Here is a 13350-nt window from a genome sequence, read left to right on the forward strand (position 1 = left end):
CATCTCTAACTCTTTGGAAAGATGAAGGAATGTGGTGGTGAAAACCTGACCTAACATCAGCTGATTTTGTGTATTTAAGCTCTGAACTTGACCAGTAATGCATTCTCTCGCCCTCAACCTCGGTTTTTTTTATTAGTTCGCTTTTACAAGGTGTCATGGGTTTTTTTACATCATTGCATTTAAGCTGCTCGTCGCTAAATAAATTCTTGTTCGTAGTAGAATGGAATTCGTGTTATTAGAAGTGACTTCTTGCATTGAACTCGTCTAAACTTTTTCATTTAATAACTTCAAACAAAATTTCTGATCTGTCCCTCAGGCTGAGCAGTACCTTACCCTAAGAGAATTCGTGTTTGTCTAATGTTAAAGTGACTGTAGGCTACAGTTTGAGACTTAAGGTGCTGCAAATTACAGTATTGATTTAAGAAATCTAAGAGAACAAAATGCAATGCAATTTCTTTGAGGGATATGTGAAGGTTTTTTAAAATGAAATGACAAATGAATGAAGTTTATAGATCAAAACAAATTAACAATATGTTAATTTTGTTATTAATTTGCTATAAACCTATTTGTGGAATGTGGTGCAAAACACACTCAGTAATGTTCCCTGTTCTTGATAGTCACATGAATGATTCTCCTCACATAATTCAATCTAAAACCAGCAGTGCATTACTTTGGGCTAGCTAGCTAATAGTAAACTGGAAGATATCAGTGCCTTTTAAAAAATATTCTGTCAGCGTGTGCAGGTCTAAAAGCTGGAGCATGATGTTCTTTCTGTATTTGCTTTCCTGGTCAAGGACTGCATCTGTAGTGTATAAAACTGTAGTGTGTGATATGTCCTGGCTCTGCTGCTCCACCATCGTTCTGGAATGGTGTTACTTGTGACAAGGTGTGGGGTTGGGGGGAGAAAAGATTCTTTGAGATCTTTGAGAAAATATTTTAAAAGAAGATTGGGGGGAAATTTCAGATAATGTCACAGCATAAGGTCTAGGTGGAATTCGGGTGCGTTTTCTTGAGTTTGTTGTGTTATTAATAATGCATGATAGTGTGACTGATAATGCTTTCAAAATGTGTCTTGGGTTATAGCCTCCTCCAGTGTCCACTGATAAAAATGGAGAGAGCCTCTGTTGATTTCAGTGGCTTTTGGATAAAGGTTGGAAACACTTTGTACTTCCTGGAAGCCTTTCTTGTTTGAATGAAAGGGTCATTGTGCGCTGTTTTTTTTCCCCCTCTCCCTCTGATTTCTGCGCTGCAAAATAGCTTCTGAATCGTCGTACTGTTGGAACAATTGGCTTCATAAGTGCCCATTGTTGGGAGCGAGGGGCTGGCCCTGGGGCCGGGGCTGCGGGGCCGGGGCTGCAGGGCCGGGCCGGGCACGGCGGGTCCCTCCGGGGCTCTCCTGCGCCAGGGCTGCCGCTTCCAGCCCGGCATGATGTCATCGCCACCCCTCCGCCGCAGGGAGCCGCTGCCACGGCCTCCGGGGGTGCTGCCGGCACACTTTGTTCTCGGCAGGCTCGTGGAGCCGCGCGTTTCAGGTGTTCGGCCTTAATATCGTGGTACAGCGTTTTCTGCAGACTTGCAGATGAGGCATGAGCTCAGGAATTGATGCTTCGTCTAGTTACTTTGTTTGAAGAGACGCCTCTGATGGCGTTTTCCTTTTGTATGTTGGAAGCTTACTGAATAGTGCAGCTGTAATGCTTTTTCCTGAGAAAGTTGGCTGGCTGATGGAAGAGGCACAGAATATGTATATATGTTTGTTTTCTTTTAATGCAGTGAGAAATCCTGTATTTAGGACTTGTAGTTAGCACAGGTTAAAGAATCTCTATTGCTACATCTTTTTATTCCTAAATTCAATTCTGGACATCCGTTCTTTTTTTGATGATTGTATTCCCACCGGGGGACTTGCTAAAGGACATGGAAAATATTTGCTAGGTGGTAGTAAAACAAAACAAAAACCCCAGCACTGGATGAAGCTTAAGCTCCAGCTGTTAAGCTGGATGAGAGAGGAACTGCGGTGCACTTCCATGTTTCCAGATGGTGTTGATACGCCAGAAGTGATGACAGAAATTTTTCATTACACTGCTGAGGTCTGTCACAGGTAAATTTCCTTCACAGAGCAAACCACAGAAGGGTTGAGGTTGGGAAGGGACTTCTGGCAGTTGCCAGGTCCAACCCTGCTGCTGAAGCAGGGCCAGTCTAAGGCCAGTTGCCCAGGACAATGTCCAGGTGATTTTGGGTATCACCAAAAATGGAGACTCCACAACCTCCCTGTGCTACCTGTGCCAGTGCTCAGTTACCCTCACTTGAAAAGGTGTGTCCTCATGTTTGGATGGAACCTCTTGCATTTTGGTTTGTGCCTGTTATCTCTGGTTCTGGCACGGGATACAGCCTGTCTCCATCATCTCTGCACATTCTTTTAGATATTTATATACATTGGTAAGATTCTTCCCTGAGCTTTTCTGTTCTGCAGGCTAAACAGTCCCAGCTCTCAGCCTTTCCTCCTGTCCCTTATTCATGTTTGTGGCCTCTTGCTGCACTCTCTCCACCGTGTCCATGCCTGCCCTGTGCTGAGGAGCACAGAACTGGGCACGGCATTCCAGCTGTGGCTCCTCCAGGGCAGGATCGCCTCCCTCAGCCTGCTGGCAATGTTTTTGACTAATGCACCCCAGGGTACCATTGGCTTTCTTTGGAGCAAGGGCACCTTGCTGGCGTTTGGTCATCATGGTGACTGCCTGGAAATGATGAAATACATCACAAAAAATCTACTGTATGTAATATAAGGTATTGTAATGCTGAAACATTGAGACAGGATTTCTTAATTTAGATTGTACAACTGTGCCCTGGAAAGGTAATGAGAATGAAGTTGAGGCTCATCTTTCAGCTGGAGTCTTTTATCTGTTGAGTTAATCAGATGTGATCTGAATGGTGGTGAGAAACCTTGCACTATATGGAACTGTTGGGATTTTAGTGGAAAATAACATGGACCAAAAGGATTTTCTTTTCTCTTCCTCCTCTGTGATGTGTTAAGCTTTTAGCAATCACTTGTCAACAGAGTTTGTTTATTATGCAAAGCAAAGCATCAACTTGCCATTGCCTTACACTTAAGTGAAATTGTAGTCTTGGGATTGCTTTTACCATATACAGAACTCAGACCCAAATATCTGGAACTCATGTTCTAATTAAAAATCTTCTGTTGGACGTATCTTGGTAGTCTTGAATGTTGTATCATAAAGATGATAATAGTTATTTCAGAAATAGCAATGTTACAAAGGAGAAATAGTGTAAAGAAAAAAAAGGTCTATGATCTGTGAAGAAAAGATTGATGATTTAATAATAGGATTGTTTTTAAAATAAGAAGAGTAAGGCCAATGACTAATCTGTCACCTGTACTTTTTTCCCTGCCTTTCTTCCCAGTTTGAACTGGTTTTTTAAGGTTTAATCCAAAAATTACTTTATTCAGTAGATGGACTTGTGTTCCTTTGCTCAAATCCTTATCATGGTGCTTTGAGGTGTCCACCTGATCATGAGCTTCATCCTGAGAGGAGAATGAAAACAGTGTTAGGTGAAACCCATTTGTGTAGGAAGTATCTTTTCTGTAGACACCCTTCATGAGCCTTTTCAGAGTTCACATTAGATCTGCTTTCACTCTTATATGATGATGTGATACAATTTTAATGATTCTTCCTCTGTCATACCCTTTTTTTTGCATTTTCTTTTTAATGGTGTTGAGGCAAGATCTCTGTGCATGTAGATTAAGTAGCATAACATGACTGGTTATGAGTAAAGCATCTCTGTGCTGCCACAGGAGCCACTTGATTACTGCTGGTGTGTGAAAAGAAGGTGATACCTGCTCTGTAATATTCACCTAGCTCCACTCAAAATTATACTGACAATCTCATATTAGAGAAAGTGTTTCTCCTCACCAGAAAATCAGTAACCTTGTCTCACCTCATTTCTCTGTTGGTAATTGAAGTGTCATTATTCTTCTATTTTGTTGGCCTCAAATTTAAAATGACACCTTATCTTCATGCATCGTTAGGGGTTGTTTTAATGGAATTCTGTATCGATATAAACTTCAAAAAAAATATGTGTGTGATGACCTCATTGAAGGCATTGGCCACATATGTAAGCCAATAAATTGTTTAGTGTTTTGGAATTAGTGTAGTAGTTCCATTGTGGTAGTCCATGAAGTAAGGCTGTTATCAGCACCTGTGTGCATTTCCAAGTTCAACACACTTAAATACTTGCAGACTTTTATTTTGCTGCAAAGGTATTTCTAAGGTGTAGCTAAAAGGAAAGAGGAGGAAGAAGACAATTTAATTTAAATCAGCAGATATAATTTTCTGACTGACATTTGACCTGTTTTGTAGTTTCTTCTGTTAGGCATTTTGATCTCAGAATTAAGACATTTGGGGCTGGAGCCAGCTATGATTTTTGCAATGGAGCCCTTCTGCAATACTGTTTTTTCCTTGGGTAAATACAGCATGTGAGTAAATTCCTCTGTCTTTGGTGTAGTGATGGTACCAACACTTGCTGCAGAAGTTAATTGAATTGTTGGGAACTCTTGATTGATTTTACCAAAGGCTGAATTGTTCTGTGATTGTAGGGTTTTGTTTTTGGTGGTTTTTTTCCCCCCCTCTTCCTCTCTTTGTCCATGTGGATGGTATCCATGCAAGCTTCCCACAGTTCCCAACGGGTGCCTCTTCCCTTGGAGATTCATTCTGAAGCTGAAAGGGAGCTTTTGCAGTTCCTTTGCTTTCCTGGGATTGCTGACAAGGTGTTCCCTCTGTGGGAGGCCCCTGCAGTGGCCCCAAGGCTCACAGCACACCTTGTTTCACACAGGTCACTGTGGACAGGCAGCAGATAGCAACAACTTTTGGCTGGGCTTACATGGGCACATGGGAAATGTTTTAATCCAGATAATAGCTTTTTCCACTCTTCCCTACCCCCTCTATCTTTTCCCAAGAAGCTGGAACTGTTTGACATGTTAGAGTGCCAAAAAGGTCTTTTGTCTCTGGGAACTCAGGCAGACGTGCTAGGGTAGCTGATATGTAGAATAAAGAATGGCAGAGCTGATGTAAGGGGGAAGCAGCTGTACTTTGCTGAACCTCATCTGAAGCCACAGTTTATCGGTGATATTTCTGTAATGCCAATCTTGTCATTATCATATTGGTATTTATGGTCAGTTGAGCTGTGTGCTTTATGGAATAATCCCCTCAAAACCCACAGAAACTCTTCAGTCTCCCTTCTGTATTCAGTTATAAATTTGGTTTACTTGGAAGGCTCTTTGGCAACATGTGGGGGAGGAGAAAGGGTACAAGTTCTCGATTTGAGAATAAATTTAAGGTACTAAAGCAGTACAAGTTCTTGATTTGAGAATAAATTTAAGGTACTAAAGCAGTATCTAAAGAACTAAAGTTTACAACTCTGTTTTTTAAGCCTTTTAAAAAAGCCATAGGAATTTCAGCTTACTAAGGCAGGGCATGCAAACATGGGTGCATTTGGCTTTTTGTCCATTAGGGTTTTTTTTGTTGCTAGTTTGTTTTTTCCCGTTGTTTTTGGGAATTTTTGCAGTTTATTTTGCTAGAGAGAGGCTACGCAGAGCTCTTGAGTGGATTGTATGGGAAACATTGCCATTTGCAAATAATAGCTTTTTTCCCAATTAGAAATTCTTCTAATTGTTGATTCTGAGGTTACAAAACACCACAACTGTTTTTTATCTGCCTTTTGACTTAGGGAAGTCCTACTTGAGTGTTCTTGGTAATGAATTCTCATACTTATCTTTTGAATCTTTCGAATTCCCACTGACCTGTGGGACAGAATGTATGTAGCAGAAATGACGCACGTGAAGTGACAGTGTCAGAAGCAATTACTTACTGATGCACACTGTGCTGTAATTACTCTCTCAATTTCTTGACAGCCATTTCAGATTTGTGGTTTGTAGTCAAGTTTGGAGCAAACTGGCATTCTATCCCTGTGAGGCTTAGAACATTATTGCACAGAAAAATTATCAAGCATTCCAGCACAAACTGTTGAATGATGTAGAATTTACTTGGAGTGTTTCTGCTCAAGGCATGTTTCTTAGTCTTTCCAGGAAAATGCTGCTTCACTTGGGATTTCATGGGCAGGAGTCCATTGGTTTAAAACTTTCCTGCTGAAGTGTAGACTATTGGCTTTTTAATTTGTGTTCTTTTGTTTTTTTACTGGCTGTATTATCAGCCACAGTCAGGTACAATGTCTGCATCTGTACTGAGTCATTTACATATGGATACTGAAACATTTTGAGAAAGAAACTTTATCTTGTTTCATGAGTAAGCAATCTAGAGACAGCATGGCAGGCAAAAGGAGCCTTTTCAGAGAAAGCAACATTTCATTATCTGAGTGATGAAAAAAGGTTGGTTTTACAGAGACAGATAACTTTTCACAGAGCTTCAGGTGAGTTTGGATTTTTTTTTTTTTTTGCAATATAGGCATAAACTTTTAGGAGCTTTTCTACTGTTTGCATATATTACTTGAATATATTACTCCTCTTAAACTTGCTACTTTCAACAAGCTCCCTTGCCAATTGTTGTTGCCTAATTTGGGCCCTCAAGCCCAGCAATGTCCTACTGAGCTGCCATTAGAGTTGCACTGGGGAAAAGATAAGTCCCTTAAGTCAACAAGGTTGGTGCCAGCATAAGGCTGTCATGTCCCTTTCTGTCTCTTTTATGTGTGGGTTCTGGGAAATGTAAACTCTGGGAAAAGTAAACTCCTTTTAAAATTGAGGTGTGAAGTAACTCCTTCAGAAATTTTGCTGAAGACTAGTAAAATTTCTGTTTACTGGTATAAATTCTGTTTCTCAGAATTCTTTTGGCAGAGATTTTATGGCAGTGCAGACCAATCCAAGTGGAAGGTGTTGTGGTTTGTCTTTGTCCTTACTGAGGTCTTTGTTTATGACCTTGACTACAGTGGTGATACACAATTGTAAGTGATTAACTTGGACCTGAGACTTCTGTTTTCAGGTCTGTGTTCTTCTTGTGCTAATCAGATTTTCATGTTGAAAACATGAGGCATTTTTTTACCAAACATGAATCTTGCCTTGTAGACAAGAGAGGTGAGCTTGATAGTTTGATAGGCTTACATGTGAAAGGGATAGAGCTTAGGAGACACGAGTGGTGAGGTAAGGAAGGATACAGCCAGAGCAGAGATAAGCTTTGGAGTTTGTCATATCTGTTGACCAAACTGTCAGCACATCTGATTAATTTTCTGTGATTAGGAATCACTCCTATCAGGCAACTTGACTTTCTTACAGGACGTTTTTTGTTTTATTTGGAAAGGGAGCAGTCCTTATTAGGCAAGTTACTGCAAAGCATTATTTTCAAAGGTTAGATAGTAAAGTGAAGCATTCTGGCCAGGGCTGGTAGACTGAAATGACTGTATAGCTGATCTTTCTGTATTTTTCTGACCTCTGTATGTTATTGAAACCTGCTGAAAGACTTCATGTGTTCTTTAAAATATGTTTTTCCTTTTCACTGCAAAACCTCAGTGATATCCTGGAAATACTCAGTTAAAGGACTGGACAAGTGCTTTGATAAGGTTTGATCCTTATGCTTTGACACAGATGTGTTTCCATCAGTTCTCAGTGCCAGAGGGCTATGGGAGCACAAAAAGTAGGGGCATTTAACTGGATGGGATGTGGCACTGAGAAAGGAGACCATGCTTTTTGGGAAGAGCTGTTTGGAATGGTTGTGCTCAGGCTTTCCTGAAGAGTCCCACTGGATCTGCCAGCCTTAGGGGGGGAGCATGAGGAGAACAGCTGGTTTCTATATTAAATATGCTTAAAATATGCTTGTCTCCACTTCTGTTATATATTTCTAGTACATGTAAAAGAATTGTGTTCTATTCTGAAGGTAAGCCACCCTTTTCCTTTCTTAGTGTCTTCTGTTGCACATATTCCAGATCTATTGTGTAATGGAAATAGCGTGTCCCCCCCTGACCCCGTGGCTGAGAACACGCCTTCCATTGAAATTCTGAGGCCTGCTTCTGTTGTTTAGTTGGGAACAGACCTAAATATCTTTCTGTAAGTCTTTTTGCTTGGGCTAGAACAGTAAAGTGGTTTACTAAAGCAATTCTGGTTTTAAGACCATTTCATTGAAAATTTCTGCTAGACAGTCTTGATTAAAATACATTGTATTTGATATTGTCCATCTGCTTTCCTGTATTACATACAAATGAGTACAGAAAAAAAATAGGAAAGAAAATTGTTTAGCATGTTTTTAAAGATGCAAGCTGAGGACTTTTGCTAGATTCTTCATGGTTTCTTCTGCCACTACCCTGTCCTGCCACTTCCTTGTCCCACCTCTTCCTGCCTTCCTTGAAGCAGTACCAGAACAATAAAAACAAAAGCTTTTGGTTTCCTGACATTACAATCACAGAATGCAGATGGCCTCAGCTGTTTTTCTGTGGTGCTTTAAATTCATTGTTGCAGCATTTGAAACGATTCCCAAGTGTGTGTGGCAATATGTTTTGTTATCAACTAGATGAATGCTGAAACTTAAATGATGAATGGGTATCTATTAACTCCTAGATTTTCATTTGCCATGAAGGGCTTGGAAGAATTTACCTATCAAAGGAATAAACAATTATTTGTATCTGGGAGAATTTACACTGAATATGCAGTTAGCAAAATGACCTCTTTATTTCATTTCACAGGGAGTTTCTTTGTGTCACAATTTTTGAGACACTATTGTTCTTGAATTTTGGAAAGCAAAAGACAATGGGAAAACAACAGGACATTTAACTGTTAGCATATTTAGGATTAACTGTCTTTTTTGTCTCTCTCACCTTTTTAAAGTCTGCAGTAGGAAGGATATTAGTGTCAGCTGAATGTTCAAAGGAGTATGTTCTCCTTGGACTGGGGTAAGGGATTGTTACAAGCGATGGGTTCTGTAGATGACAAACAGGAAAAAAAAAAATCAGGGCCTTTTATGACTGGTTATTTTCTTTGTTTTTTCCCTACTTCCTTGAAAGTAAGTCCTTCAGATTTCCCAGAGGAAGGATGGCACTCCAGCCGCATGCATTTCACTTGCCCTTGAGATCCATACCGGTGTGTTTGTATCTATTCTCACCTTTGTTTTAGAAAGGCAAGCAGTGAAGTTGCTTTGCCTTCAAAGTTTTCTATCAGGGAAAGTGGAACAGTAACTTCTATAATGAAGGTTTTAGAGGAAGTCTCAGCTGTGAAACTCAGATGTGGTAATATTGCAAATCCAGTGGGATGATGGCTGCTACAGACAGCGGCTGCAACACCTGATTCCAGTTGCTTCAACAGCAGTGCTGCAGTGAAGTGAAAGTGACCCTGAAGGTTCTTCTCATGGATAATTTAACCTGCTTTAAAAAGTATTCAAGTTCCAATTCCAGTACCAAATTAAGAGGTCTAACCACCACTTCAGCTTGTGCTTTGCCAGGTGGCCTTGCCAAAGGGGGAAGGGGGATAGGGAGTGTGGGACAGAGGGTTTGTGTGTTTCAGGATAAAAGGGAAGAATTCTTCTTTGTGTATATCCGAGCAAGAGGTTTGCTGGAGAAAGGAGTTTTCTCTAATGAGAAATACGTGCAGCTCTGTTTAAGGAGGAGGAACTGGAAGGAAGGAAGCAAGTCATAATCTGAAAGCATTTGTCTACTGATGGAGTGTTTTTTTGCTTACAGATTTGGCAGCTGCAGCTTCTCTGGATTCATGTTTTTTATTCTAAGAATTCTTGTATAATGAATTTCTTACCTTAGTCTGCCAGACTTTGAATGTTTATTTCCTGCATTGTAGAGAGGTGTTTTATTTCTTCACTTCTATATGGCTTAATATTTGTTAAAGAAGGAATCAGAGAATTTTTCTGTTTTAAAAGTAAACCTTGGCTAATTCTTACTGTATTAATAGCTCTCTCTGTGTGTAGTGAAAGGGTTTTTCTTTAATATTATAATAGGGTGTCCTGAAAAATCGGAATGGTGGTATTCTGCAGAAGGCTTGGCCTAGGTTTTTTTTTGGGGGGGTTTTTGTTGTTGTTGGTTTTTTTTTATTTTTTTTTTTTTTTATTTCTTGTATAATTTTGAAAGACTAGATTGAATCAACAGATTGACATCTCATTTCACATCTGTTATAGTTCAGGCCATATAATTTAATTACCTGTTTGATTATCCCACTTTTCTCTCAAGACTTGAAAATAGAATATTTTATTAATAAATAAATAGGGCAAGTCTTATTTTTAATCAAACTCTTTTGCCTTTAATTTTAAGAAACTGATTCTTGGCTTAACTGTCTTTCCATCCTTTGATGTATCTTAAGCACCTGTATTTGCTTTCACAATGTTACCAGGCCAGCTGCTGGTCATCTGTCAGTCTGGCTAATCATGAAGTCCTCAAATCTCTTTCCCCCAGTGCCTCCCTCTCCCCAGATTGCCTTTATTTAGTCCATACTTCTATATTTTCTAGAGTGTGGATTCCAGAAGTGTGTGCACACTATCTGTTTTGCCAGCGAACTATTTTTATTTAGACTTGGACTATGAATTTTGGAGCTGAAGTAATTTTATGTTTGATAAGCATAATTATTTATTGTATTATCTGTAGCGTTATTTTGTGTACTGAGGCTGTTTGCTGGCTGAACCGGGAATCCTGTTGCTGTTTAGGGCATTAGATTATGGTTTTGGATTAACTTCATTTTAAGTGTTACTTGTATCTTTGGAACTAAGGCAAATTGTATCTTTGGAAATGTTTTTTTTCTTTGTGTTAGGTGCTTTGATGGGCATGGTTTTGTGCTTAAAAAGCTTTCACCCAAAACCCAAGAACAAGAGAGGATGTTTTGAAAATAATATGTGATGGTCGTTTACACTGAAGTATGGCTTTCTGCTATATAGCATTTTTAAATTTGAAGCAGGGTAGAATTAGGCTGTTGTATGAATGATGTTTGTAGTTCAGGTGCTGTTCAAATCCCCTTGTTGTCTGACTTTTGCCTTGCAGCCTTCAGTTGTGAAAACCTCTGCTGTTTGGCTGTCATGGTCAGCTTGGTCTCCAGTCCCCCACCCTGCACGAGTTGGGAGGGTTCCCAGCATTATCAGATTTTCTGAACTGTGGTGCTGAAGGTGCAGAGGCAGAGGGTATGCTTGTAATGTTCTGTAGGGTCTTCTCAATCCTAATTCATTTTCTCTGGGTTCTCTGTGCTGAGTAGTACAGGAAAGCTGCCCTAAGTGTGTGGCTCATAATTTCTGTTGCTGCTACAAATTGTCATTGTTCTTTTTCATTTGTTAATTACAGCAATATGACTGTTTCATATTGAAGCTGTTTTATATTTAGTTCAAGACATTCATTTTAGTGACAGCAGAAATTGATACAGAGCCTCTGTATGCTAAAAAGATTCCAGAGAGTGTCTTTATGTAGAAAATATAAAGTTAATGTTTTAATTGCATGCTATCTAAGAATTTTTGAAGATGTCATATATACAATAAATGTAGACCAAGACAGAATGAATTGAATTAATAGCAGGCTGTATCACAAGAATTTAAAGAAAGAAGCTGCCTGGCAGGGTGGAAGCGGCAAACCACTTAATCAGAACCAGTCAAGCTTTCTGGATCTTTGTTCTGTAATTATTTTGAGCAGATGAGTGGACTCGGTGAACAAAGGAAGGAGGCAGTATTAATGATGCCTTAAAATCAGTCTAGCACCACCATTTCGTTTGTTTATGGGGCAGTTTTTCTGGTAGCTAGGATAACCTCTTCTGACTTGCTCTCAATTGTCATAGAGGGAAAATTGAGCTAGTCTACATCTGAGATAGCTGCTCAAAGACACTTTTTTCTAGCTGGGATGCAGGGAGAAGTTCCTGTATGGTTCTTAGTCTTGCATAATTTTTAGAATTGCAGCACTGCAGTCACTTTCTAAATATTAACGCCAAATAGTAAATTGACAGCATGTTCAAAAGGCCATGATTCAACTTAAAAAAGGTTTGTTTGCAAAGTATCCTTGACTTTTTTTTCTTTTTAAAGAGGTTTTCCCTTTCTCATTAAGGACAACTTAAGCCACTGTTCTATTATATAAATGGAAACTTGTCAAGACGGTGTGGGATTTACAGAGAAAAATGACTGAGATATTTTAACAGGGTTAAAAACATTCCTACAAAGAAGCAAACTAGCCAGCAGGGAAATTTGAATTGTTAGACTCATATACAAGCGTTCCTAGAAATTTGCATTAGAAATTTGTAAGCAGTGCACGTGGAGACATGTTACACCTATGCAAGGTCACAAGTAGGTGAGTCTGCAAGTTGTATAACCTAACCATTTTTCTTATTACTGTATTGGGAGGACCCTTTTTTCCCCTCTTTTTTTGTCTTGAAGAGGAATACAGAAGGCAGTGAATCATATTTTTCTCTGGGTAAATGAGGAAAGAGCTAAAATTAGATCTTCAGATTCATTCGTTTTATTCCCGCTCAAAGCTGAGGAAAGCTTGGTAGATGGCATTTGCAGGTTTTGAATTGAATATTTTAGTTTCTGGAACTTTTTTTTCTTTTATTATTATCTTATAAAAAGGTCGTGTCCACTGATATGGATTGCTTCATGCAGATGCTTCCAAAGCAATGCTATCCTGGGTAGGTTGGAAACTCCATGGGTTTCTAAGTCCTAATTCTCATCAGACCAAGACACAGACACTGCTGATCACTGCTCACAGGTGGAGAGGTAACACAGGTAAGAAGAGGGAGCAGCATAAAGATGAGAGCCAGGGAGGTTTCCAGCATACACTACAGATCTCCGTGGTGATGTGGCTTACGTTTGGTGTTAGGTGACTCAGGAAGGGACCGATAAAATTAGGTGTACTTGCTAGTTCAGCGTAGGATACTTGCAGTGCATGCATTAGCTCTTCTAATGTGCTGGTAATTACGAAGTCCAAATTACAGATATGTAGGTCAGCATAATTTCAGAATGGTGTAAATGAAGTTAGAACTGAAAGCCCATCATGGTTCCATACATTGCAGATAGTATTAGGTGACTGTTAGAGCAGCAGTGAAAAGGGACTGGTTTGAGCTGGATCTTCCAAATAAATGTAACACGTTCCAACTCTCTGGTCATCCTGAGCAGGTTTGTAATTTGCTTTATGTACACAATTCAGTCCATCAAGTTCAGTTTACTGAAAAGATGTGAGAGGGAAGTGATGGAGAATTACCTTCCTCTAATGTGAGATTTCAACCAATTGGTTCTGAGTTTTCCCCACTACAGTCTGACACTGCTCTCAGCTGAGCTCTGCCTGCCCAGGAGGAGCCAGGCCAGTTCTGCGCTCTTGGACATCCCTCAGCCAAGGAGACTTCCTCACAGGTTGTGTCTAGCTGGTGACTTCTCTTTTGATAAG

The 13350-nt window shown here is 39.8% G+C and overlaps 1 protein-coding gene across 2 annotated transcripts in view; it reads left to right on the forward strand.

The window, feature by feature from the left end:
• Window positions 1-13350, forward strand: part of DENND5A (DENN domain containing 5A) — a 64293-nt gene that overhangs the window by 866 nt on the left and 50077 nt on the right. The gene's annotated exons all lie outside the window — the stretch shown is intronic.

The sequence above is a fragment of the Poecile atricapillus genome, chromosome 1, assembly GCF_030490865.1.
Source record: "Poecile atricapillus isolate bPoeAtr1 chromosome 1, bPoeAtr1.hap1, whole genome shotgun sequence".
NCBI classification, from domain to species: Eukaryota; Metazoa; Chordata; class Aves; order Passeriformes; family Paridae; genus Poecile; species Poecile atricapillus.